The following is a 10316-nucleotide window of genomic DNA, read 5'->3' on the forward strand; positions in this document are numbered from 1 at the left end:
TAAGGAACCTCCATACTGTTCTCCATAGTGGCTGTATCGATTTACATTCCCGCCAACAGTGCAGGAGGGTTCCCTTTGCTCCACCCCCGCTCCAGCATTTATTGTTTGTAGATTTTTTGATGATGGCCATTCTGACCGGTGTGAGGTGATACCTCATTGTAGTTTTGATTTGCATTTCTCTAATGATTAGTGATGTTGAGCATTCTTTCATGTGTTTCTTGGCAATCTGTATATCTTCTTTGGAGAAATGTCTACTTAGGACATCTGCCCATTTTTGGACTGGGTTGTTTGTTTATTTGATATGGAGCTGCATGTGCTGCTTATAAATTTTGGAGATTAATCCTTGGTCAGTTGCTTCATTTGCAAATATTTGCTCCCATTCTGAGGGTGGTCTTTTCGTCTTGTTTATGGTCTCCTTTGCTGTGCCAAAGCTTTTAAGTCTCATTAGGTCCCATTTGTTTATTTTTGTTTTTTCTTTCCATTTCTCTAGGAGGTGGATCAAAAAGGATCTTGCTGTGATTTATGTCATAGAGTGTTCTGCCTATGTTTTCCTCTAGGAGTTTTATACTGTCTGGCCTTACATTTAGGCCTTTAATCCATTTTGAACTTATTTTTGTGTATGGTGTTAGGGAGTGTTCTAATTTCATTCTTTTACCTGTACCTGTCCAGTTTTCCCAGCACCACTTATTGAAGAGGCTGTCCTTTCTCCACTGTACATTCCTGCCTCCTTTACCAAAAATAAGGTGACCATATGTGCGTGGGTTTACCCTTGGTCTTTCTATCCTGTTCCATTGATCTATATTTCTGTTTTTGTGCCAGTACCATACTGTCTTGATTACTGTAGTTTTGTAGAATAGTCTGAAGTCAGGGAGCCTGATTCCTCCAGCTCCGTTTTTCTTTCTCAAGATTGCTTTGGCTATTCGGGTTCTTTTGTGTTTCCCTACAAATTGTGAAATTTTTTGTTTTAGTTCTCTGAAAAATGCCATTGGGAGTTTGATAGGGATTGCACTGAATCTGCAGACTGCTTTGGATAGTAATTTTCACAATGTTGATTCTTCCAATCCAAGAATATGGGATAGCCATTCTTTAAAACAGTATGGAGATTCCTCAAAATATTAAAAATAGAACTACCTGATGATCCAGCAATCTCATTTTGGGGTATACATCCAAAGGAAATGAAATCAGTATATTGAGATATACTCACTCCAACGTTCACTGCAGCATTATTCACAATAGCCAAGATATGGAAACAAATTAAATATGTGTTCAGAGATGAACAGATGAAGAAAATATGAGGTACACACACACACACACACACACACACACACACAAATATTACTCAGCCTTGAAAGAGAAGAAAATCCTGCCTTTAACATGGATGAATCTGGAGGGCATCATGCTAAGTGAAATAATCCAGATGCAGGAAAACAAATACTGCATGATTTCACTTATATGTTGAATCTAAAAGAGTCAAACTCCTTGAAGCAGAGAATAGTAGTAGGAGAGTAGGTTGTCAGAGGCTGGGGGGAGGGGGAGATGGGAAGGTTGTTGGTCAAGGGGTACTAATTTTCAGTCAGTTAAGATGAATAAATTCTGGAGATCTAATGTATACCACAGTGAATATAGTTAACAATACTGTATGTTTGAAATTTTCTGAGAGGGTAGATCTTAAGTGTTCTCAATACCCACAACAAAAGATGGTAACTATCTGAGGTGATGAATATGTTAATTAGCTTGACTGTGGTGATTGTTTCACTATGTATATGGTTATCAGATTATCAAGTTGTATACCTTAAAAATATGAAATTTTAAATTGTCAATTATACCTCACTAAAGCGGGGGAAAAAAGATTAATAAATTTCAAAAGACTGAATAGAGAAAAACTCTGTACATGAAGATTCATAGCAACATTATTCATAACAACAAAAAAGTGGAAAAACGCAAATGCTCATCAACAGACGAATGGATAAGTTACATACGGTATATCTACATAATTGATTAGTATTTGGCAATAAAAAGAAATGAAGTACATATACGTGCTTCACCATGGATGAAACTTGAGAACAGTATGCTAAAGGAAAGAAGCCAGTCAAAAATGACCACATTTTCTATGATTCCATTCATATAAAATGTCCAGAATAGGTAAATCTAAAGAGACAGAAGGTAGATTAGTGGCTATCAAGGGCTGAGGTGGCTGGGGGATGGACGAGGTGACTGCTAATGGGTATGGCGTTCCTTTGAGGTTCATGACTATGTGTCAAAACTGATTGTTTTGATGGTTGCATAATTCTGTTAACACACTAAAATCCATTAAATTGTACACTTTGAATGAGTGAATTGTTAATGTGTAAATTATATCTCAGTAAAGCTGTTATTTTAAAAAGGAAGAATCTACATCAGTGTGCAGCAGAGGAGACGAGCTAGAAAGAATAGAGTCCAGAAGAATACGGCCGTCTGTCCTCCAGTAGCTGAAGGAGACTGGTTCCAGGACCCCCGCAGATACCAAAATCCGTGGCTGCTCAAGTCCTTTATATGAAATGGTGTAGTACAGTCGGCCCTCCATGTCTTTGGGTTCTGCATCCATGGACTCAACCAACTGCAGATGGAAAATATTTGGAAAAAGAAAATTCCAAAAAATCCCCAAAGGCAAAACATGAATTTGCGGCGCGCTGGCAAGTATTTACATAGCATTTACTTTGCAGGAGGTATTATAAGTAATCTAGAGATGATTTAAAGTATACAGGAATGTACACTGGTTATACGTAAATACTGCACCATTTTATATAAGGGACTTGGACATCTGTGGATTTTGGTATCCGAGGGGAGTCCTGGAACTAATCCCAGGCGGATACCAAGGTACCACTGTGAAATGTTTCTCCTTCGTGAAATCAGGAACGATACTTTATCCTTTGATATCTTTCCCTATACCAAATATTAGTGCATTATTACAGGAAATAATTTGTGCCTCTCCTGATAGTTTAAAGCTGAGTTCCAATGACGTAATTCTTTAACTCCTAAAACTCATAAAACTTTTGGTTTGTCATTATTCTAGTACGCTTCCAATTATAAGTTATAGTGGCTGTTTTGTTTCTTTTATTAAAGTTGTACGTACTTTACACAACACATCATCTTGGTTGTGGTTTCTTTTGCAAGTCTGGAAATAATATAAATTTTCACTGTCATGCTCTTTCCATTTAATTATTTAAGTAATAAGAGCTTTCTTGATAGTTCAGCAAGAACAAACTTTATATCTTTCCATAGTAGAAATTAAAGGCAAAAAGAGATGAAAGTTCAGAGAGGCTGAACAGAAAAAAGATGTGAAAGACCTATACACTGACAACTAAAAAATATTGCTCAGATAAATGAAAGAATACATACATAAATGAAGAGATGTACCTTTGTCATGGGTCAGGAAACTCAATATTGTTAAGCTGTCAATTATCTCAAAACTTATTTGTAGATGCCATAAAATCCTAATCAAAATCCCCACAGGTTTTTTTTAAGACATTGATTCTAAAATTCCTATAGAAATTCAAAAGACCTACAAGAGTCAAGACAACTTTGTAAAAGAATAAAGAAGTTGGAGGACGAATACAGCCTAATTTTAAACTTACTGTAAAATATAATCAACACAGAGCAGAACTGGTGTAAAGACAGAAGATTCAATGAAACTGAAACGCGTGTCTAGAAATGGACCCACAAAAATAGGGACAACTTACACTCACAAAGCGACAAAAGTAATTCAGTGGAGAAAAGCTCCTCTTTCCCATAAAATTCTGGAACTACTGGATATCCACGGGCAAAAAATAAAACTAAAAATAATAACTTTGATCCATATCATTCATCACCTAAAAAGTTAAATTGAAACAGATGACAGATCTCAATGGAAAAGCTAAGATTATACAAATTTTAGCAGAATGAAAAAAGTCTTCATGACCTATGAATAGGCAGTTTTCTTATATACAACACAAAATGACAGTCCATAAAAGAACACACTGATATACTGGGCTTCATCAAATGTAAACACTGCCCTTAGAAAGACGGTGTGAAGACAATGGAAAGACAAACCACAGATGGAGAAAAAGATTTACAAATCATATTGCATCCAGAATACACAAAGAATCCTCAAAACAAGAGATGTCAAGCAGAACAATTTTAAGAAGTGCAAAAGTTTGAACAGATTCTTCACCAAAGGATCGATATGAATGGCAAATAAGCACAGGAACAGATGTTCAACACCAGTGGTCCTTAGGGAAATGCAAATTAAAACCACAATGAGATGCCACTACACACCTATTAGAGCAGCCACAACGAAAATGACTAACCTTACCGAGTGTTAGGGAGTATGTAGACAGAGCGCCATTCTCATATACAACTAGAAGGAATATTAATTAGTACAACCACTTTGGAAAAGTTTGGTGGTGGTCTAAAACATAAAACATCATCTGCTCCCACCATGCCACTCATAGCTAAAGTTTACCCAAGTGAAATGAAAATATGTACATGGACATACAAAACCAGGAACACAAATATTTGTGGCAGCTCTATTCTTAATAGCCTCAAACTGTAAGCAACCCAAATGTCCATCAAAAGGTGAATGGATAAATAAATGGCACTATGTCCATACAACAGAACAGTATCTACAACAGAAAGGAATGTGCTTTCTGTTGTTTCCGCCCATCCTGGGAGAAATGCAGGCTTCACAGGGCGCCTGCGCTGACCCACCTCCGGGAAGAACCTGGCTGCAGCAGGCTACACGGTCTCCTAGCAACCGGAGAGGCCGGAACAGCAAACTATTGAAGCGGTGGTCCCCCCCAGAGGCCAGGGGAACCATGGCGGACAAGAAGTGGCTGCTAGGACCGGGGCCACTGGAACCGATGCCCCTGGACGTGACCTGCAAGCCCTGGTACAAAGACAAGTTACTCTCCAAGTGTTTTGCAAAGCACAAGAACGTGCTCCCGAAGTTCCCCACCTCCCTGGACAGCCGGCGGTGGATATTTGTGAAAGAGCTGCTGGACGACTTCCGGAAGGGTTGCCCACCTTGTGAAGATCTGATCACTCGCAGCCCTAAGGAGGGCTTCCTCCCCTGGATTGTTCACAGAGTTCCCCAGCATGCCCCCAAAAAGGGTCAGAAAAAGCTGCCCGAGGAAGCAAACCCGTTTTCCACGCTCTCGCCAGCCCAGCTAGCACAGAAGGCATTCGTGGAGAACATCGAACCCCAGCTAACCAAGCATCCCTTGGCTCTCTACCCGAATCTGGAGGAAAATCTACCTGCAGACCTCTTATTAAAGGTGCTGGAAGTGCTCGATCCTGACGGGAAGCTGGAGGACACATGGGCTTATTGTCAGGGCCCCAGGAAAAGAACGAAGTCCCCCACAAAGCTTCGTAAAAAACGTCCTGCCAAGGTCTACCTGGAACCTCCAAAGAAGGCTCCTGTGTCACATCCAGCCACTTTGCATCACGAAGACAAGAAGTCAAGCAGAAAGGATTCACTCACTGATCCTCGTGTTCACAGAGAAGTACCGAAAGCAATTCGTAAATCCTTCAAATGGGCTGCTGCTTGTGGAAACTTGGGCATTGATGAAGAGCTCATCACGAAACTGTGTGAGGTTGGCTGTGAGTGGCCACCAGCCCAGGATACAGTCTACATGAGGAAAGTAACCCAGGTCCCTTCAAAGGTAAAGTACAGCATCGGGATAGAGAAAATGGAGAAGATAAAAATTACCCGGAGAGGAAGGAACCTGGGAGAGGAAACCCCAGAAACCACAGAATCCTTAAAAACCCAACTCGGTGGAGATGAGGTATGGTGCATTGTACCTGAAGCCCAAGTTGTGGAAAAAGCTAGTAAATGACGAACCTTCAATTGACCCCAACGTCTTACTTGAAGATGGGAGTTTTAGAAAGGAGCTTCCTGAACACGACACTCTTGAAGATCTTTATGGAACAAATAGCATTTAAAGGTTTCATTCTAAGCAAGGGCTACAGGATACCAGACATCCTTGAGAGGCTGGTCCTCAGGAAGGGATGGAAATATGATTCTGTTAAGACTCCTATACACAAAGTAATAAAAATCAGCCAAAATGGAGATGATGCACGGGAAGATGTTTAGACAGTTTTCTATTTACTACTTACTTGGCTATTTCTCCCTCTCATTTTAATACCAATCAGAATTCATGGTGAGTGTCCTTCCCACCATGTATGTACAACTTTGATTCTACATCTCTTCATTTAACACCTAATCCTTATAAATATTTCTCAGTGACCTTCTGCTTGGGTTCATCAATATTATATACATTTTATCAGTTATGAAATCAATATTCACATATACTCTTCTCACATTTTATCATGTGAATACTACATTGTTGTATCAATTATTTGTAAAAATAAGACCATTAAAAAAAGAATTACTTTTTAAAAGTATGATCTAGTTAGGTCAGCTACAAAAGGGGATACATTTCAAAATAACTGTGCTGAGAAAAAGGAGTCAGAGAGTTCTACTTGTATTAAAATTATAATGAATTAATTATGACATTTACTTTCTTAAGCAAAACTTGAAATCGGTAGCCAAAATAATGTGTAGCCCCATTTAATAATGAAATGGTTATCCCCCTTATTAGCATCGCATCAAGCCCCCAAAACAGATTGAAAACTATTTACCAAAATTATAGGTGAAACTTTACTTATGCTCTTTTGTCATGCTTCCCAACTGAACATACTTAACATTTTTACCATATTCATAAAAATTCACTGTGAAAGAGTCTTGCCATATCATATAACACAGGTGCAGAAGAGCAGGGAGCTTCAAGTTCTTGGCAAATCTAGTGTGCAGAATAGGTCTGCGCGAGCAAAACTACACAGCACCATCAAATCTCCACACATATCTATTCAAGTAAGATTAATCTTTGCATTCCATGAATAGCGACTTAAAACGCACTCATAAATGTAAAATAAGAAATCAAGCAACTTCTTTACATTTCCAAAAGAACAGGTAAAATTGTCTGGGACAGGAAAGTTGTAGCTAGAAAGATTTGCAGCACACTTCTGTTTCCAGTAATGAAGGAATTTATCTGTAAATGGAAGTATGTGTATATACTTTACCCTCGTGAGAAGGGAACACAGCCATCAGGTTGTAGTATTCACCAACATCCTCACTGCAATCAACTACTCCCTTTTCACTCACTTCCGCACTTTCACTGAGGTTACTTCGTGTCTGAATCCCTGACTTGCTCCCTGTGACTACTCTCATCCACGTTCTTGATTTAAATATTCACAGACGATCCATTCAAATCCTGGCACTAGCTCCATTCGTCTGGTCCTCATCTCACTAGAGACACCAATCCCTACAGTCAGACTCTAGACTTTGTTCTGGGCAATAATTACACCAACTTCAAATCTCAATTTCAATTATTCCACCTTCCGATCCCTGCTTTTTACCTACTTGATCACCCCTTTTCATATTCCCAAACCTCCAATCCTTCAATTCCAACACGTTTCCAATCCAGTGACCCTTACCACTCTTTCAGCATTCATCGTGCCTTGCTTTCAGCTCCTTACTTTCCCAGCTTAGACTCCACCGTCCTCTCCTATCCCTTCTTTGAGTCTACTTTTAACTCCTTTGCCTCTCTCTCCCGCTCTTATATTCTTCTGAGAAAACCCCAGTCCTGGTTAAATCTTAATCTCTGCCATTCTTGTACTTGCACCCAAACAGGTAAATATGGCTACAGAAAAACACATACCACACTGACTGCTTACATATGGCATGAATCCTAGAAGAGCCTTCAACGCTAGCTGAAAGTTCTGCCCCATTTCCCTCATCAATATATTTTCCCATTTTCCAATGATCATCTTATTTCTGTCATCGATTGTCCAACACCCTGTTTCCATTTCTCCTTCTCAAAGCATTGCTTTGTACTTCACGGATAAAATTTTAAAAATTATAAGAGAACCGTCTTTTCCTCCCATCACCACATCTACCAGGCCAGTGACATCTGTACCCATATTCTCTATTCCCTCGGAGACAAAAGGATGAACTCTTTCTTCTACTGAGGCAAAGTCTTTCCTTTGTGCACTGGATCCCAACACTTTGCCATATTAAATATCTGTGAACACAGCCTGAAGGGGTTAGTGCGCCACGGCTAGCAGGGAGGGAGTCCGGGAGAAGTCTGGAGCTGCCGAAGAGGCAAGAGATCTTTTCTTGCCTCTTTGTTTCCTGGTGCGCTAGGAGAGGGGATTAAGAGCGCTGCTTAAAGGAGCTCCAGAGACGGGCGCAAGCCGCGGCTAACAGCGCAGACCCCAGAGACGGCCATGAGACGCTAAGGCTGCTGCTGCCACCACCAAGAAGCCTGTGTGCGAGCACAGCTCACTCTCCACACCTCCCCTCCCGGGAGCCTGTGCAGCCCGCCACTGCCAGGGTCCCGGGATCCGGGGACAACTCCCCCGGGAGAACGCACGGCGCACCTCAGGCTGGTGCAACGTCACGCCGGCCTCTGCCGCCGCAGGCTCGCCCCGCACTCCGTACCCCTCCCTGCCCCCCGCCTGCGTGAGCCAGAGACCCCGAATCAACGGCTCCTTTAACCCCGTCCTCCCTGAGCGAAGAACAGACGCCCTCAGGCGACCTACACGCAGAGGCGGGGCCAAATCCGAACCTGAACCCCGGGAGCTGCGCGAACAAAGAAGAGAAAGGGAAAGCTCTCCCAGCAGCCTCAGAAGCAGCGGATTAAATCTCCACAATCAACTCGATATACCCTGCATCTATGGAATACCTGAATAGACAACAAATCATCCCAAACTGAGGAGGTGGACTTTGAGAGCAAGATTTATTATTTTTTCCCCTTCTCCTCTTTTTCTGACTGTGTTTCTGTATGCTTCTGTGGGAGATTTTGTGTGCATAGCTTTGCTTTCACCATTTGTCCTAGGGTTCTATCCGTCCGTTTGGTTTTTTTTCTCTTTTTAAAAAATTATTTTCTTAATAATTATTTTTTATTTTAATAACTTTATTTTACCTTACTTTATTTAATTTTACTTTATCCTCTTTCTTTCTTGCTTGCTCCTTCCTTTCTTCCTTTCTTTCTTTTTCCTTCCTCCCTCCCTCCCTCCCTCCCTCTCTCTCTCTTTCTTTCTTTCTTCTTTTTCTCCCTTTTATTCTGAGCCGTGTGGATGAAAGGCTCTTGGTGTTGCAGCCAGGTGTCAGTGCTGTGCCTCTGAGGTGGGAGAGCCAACTTCAGGACACTGGTCCACGAGACACCTCCCAGCTCCACATAATATCAAATGGCAAAAATCTCCCAGAGATCTCCATCTCAACACCAGCACCCACCGTCCCTCAACAACCAGCAAGCTATAGTGCTGGACACCCTATGCCAAACAACTAGCAAGACAGGAACACAACCCCACCCATTAGCAGAGAGGCTGCCTAAAATCATAATAAGGCCACAGACACCCCCAAAACACACCACCAGATGTGGACCTGCCCACCAGAAAGATCCAGCCTCATCCACCACAACACAGGCACTAGTCCCCTCCACCAGGAAGCCTACACAACCCACTGAACCAACTTTAGCCACTGGGGACAGACACCAAAAACAGCGGGAACTACGAACCTGCAGGCTGCAAAAAGGAGACCACAAACACAGTAAGATAAGCAAAATGAGAAGACAGCAAAACACACAGCAGATGAAGGAGCAAGATAAAAACCCACCAGACCTAACAAATGAAGAGGAAACAGGCAGTCTACCTGAAAAAGAATTCAGAATAATGATCGTAAAGATGATCCAAAATCTTGGAAATAGAGAAAATACAAGAAACATTTAACAAGGACCTAGAAGAAGTAAAGATGAAACAAGCAACGATGAACAACACAATAAATGAACTTAAAAATACTCTAGAACGGATCAATAGCAGAAAAACTGAGGCAGAAGAACGGATAAGTGACCTGGAAGATAAAATAGTGGAAATAACTACTGCAGAGCAGAAGAAAGAAAAATGAATGAAAAGAACTGAGGACAGTCTCAGAGACCTCTGGGACAACATTAAACGCACCAACATTCGAATTATAGGGGTTCCGGAAGAAGAGAAAACGAAAGGGACTGAGAAAATATTAGAAGAGATTATAGTTGAAAAATTCTCTAATATGGGAACAGAAATAGTTAAGTCCAGGAAGCACAGAGAGTCCCATACAGGATAAATCCAAGGAGAAACACACCAAGACACATATTAATAAAACTGTCAAAAATCAAATACAAAGAAAACATATTAAAAGCAGCAAGGGAAAAACAACAAATAACACACAAGGGAATCCCCATAAGGTTAACAGTGGATCT

At 41.0% G+C, this 10316-nt stretch overlaps 1 pseudogene across 1 annotated transcript; it reads left to right on the forward strand.

The window, feature by feature from the left end:
- Positions 1–4832: 4832 nt before the first annotated feature.
- Positions 4833–6109, forward strand: LOC309840018 (protein FAM47E-like; annotated as a pseudogene). The gene is made up of 2 exons: positions 4833–5678; positions 5734–6109. The product of its transcript is annotated as a protein FAM47E-like (transcript).
- The last annotated feature ends 4207 nt before the right edge of the window (positions 6110–10316 follow it).

This window comes from Grampus griseus (assembly GCF_964374135.1).
Source record: "Grampus griseus genome assembly, chromosome: X".
Lineage (NCBI taxonomy): Eukaryota > Metazoa > Chordata > Mammalia > Artiodactyla > Delphinidae > Grampus > Grampus griseus.